This window comes from Silurus aristotelis (assembly GCF_946808225.1).
Source record: "Silurus aristotelis genome assembly, chromosome: 17".
NCBI lineage: Eukaryota > Metazoa > Chordata > Actinopteri > Siluriformes > Siluridae > Silurus > Silurus aristotelis.
In genome coordinates this window covers 20,435,779-20,437,388 of record NC_139590.1, presented here as the reverse complement: position 1 = coordinate 20,437,388, position 1,610 = coordinate 20,435,779, and positions in this window count along the sequence as shown.

Sequence of the window (1,610 nt, the reverse complement as noted above, 5' to 3'; positions counted from 1 at the left end):
CATCATCCCTTCAACCTCCACCTTCACGATCATCACCCTATCAGAAACTCTCTTCACCTCCACTACACTCTTACTGTACTCTTCCTTCAGAATCACCCCTACACCATTTCTCTTTCCATCCACACCATGATAAAACAGTTTAAACCCACCTCCAATGTTCCTGGCCTTACTCCCTTTCCACTTGGTCTCCTGAACACACAACATATCTACCTTTCTCCTCTCCATCATATCAGCTACCTCTCTCCCTTTACCAGTCATAGTACCAACATTTAAAGTACCAACCCAAACCTCTACTCTCCTACACTGCTCCTTTTCCTGCCGTCTCTGTAGACGTCTTCCTCCTCTCCTTCTCCTCCTTCGGCCAACAGTAGCCCAATTTCCACCGGTACCCTGTCGGCTAACGATACCTGTGGCGGTCGTTGTTAACCCGGGCCTCGACCGATCCGGTATGAAATTCTCATTTGTGATCCGCATATTTGATTTGGCACATGTTTTATGCTGGATGCCCTTCCTAACGCAACCCTCCCCATTTACCCGGGCTTGGGACTGGCACTAAGAGTGCACAGGCTTGTGCCCCCCTAATGGCTGGGTTCATAAAATAATAATAATAATAATAATAATTATATATATATATGTTTTATACTATTCTTAACCTTATTGCTATACTCTCATTCCACTGCATGTCGTACTCTGTAGGAATGTGTACATGGCATATTTGAATGCTGAAAAAGTTGTAAAACTTATGGCAGGTTATATATATATTTAAGTATATACAGTATATACACTGTATAGAAAGTTTTTCACTTCCTGTTCCACATTTAGTCTCCATATTCTGCATAATAACCTCCATTCTTCTAGGAAGATGTTTCACTAGATTTAACCATTAAGGATGTTAGTAAAATCAGGTAATGATGGGTACTGATGTAGGTGAGGTGACGAGGCCTGGGGTGCAGTCAGCGCTCTAATGTATCATGTTCAGTAGGGTTAAGATCAGAGCTTCATAGCAGGAGATCTTCCAATACAAACCACACATCAGTCCATAAAGTCGAATTCTCTTCTAATCAATGGTAACTCATATAACCACTCTGTACATCCACGGTGAGCAGAAAAGCATCTCAGAAAGCACAACAGGTTGAATTTAAAGGTGGAGGAAGCTTCAACAGCAGAAAGCCACGCTGAATTCCTCTAGTGTGGACTAAGAACTGGACTGTCAAAGCTTAGAAAAACAGCAGCTTTTTGGGGTGTAAAGTTTAACCTAAGCACAGACATCTCAATACATCCAAGAGGTTTCTGGATATACTCTGCTCTACTGTCAGCTATTAGCATGAAGGAGTTGCCTAAACTGTGTGTGTGTGTGTGTGTGTTAGCGATTAAGGTATCCATGGTAACTGGGTTGATCTTGAAGACAGCGTTTTGCCATAATCAGCTCTGTTTTTAATTAGGGAAATTTCTCACTCTGGGGTGCTGAATAATAATCGATGTAAGTGACGGGTTTGTCTTTTTTTCTCTCAGAAGAAATATTTCAATGTAATCTAGATTACAGATGATAAAGTAGGTTTTGGAATTTCAAATAGTTACATTTTCAAGCCACTGCTGCTTCTGCTAATCAT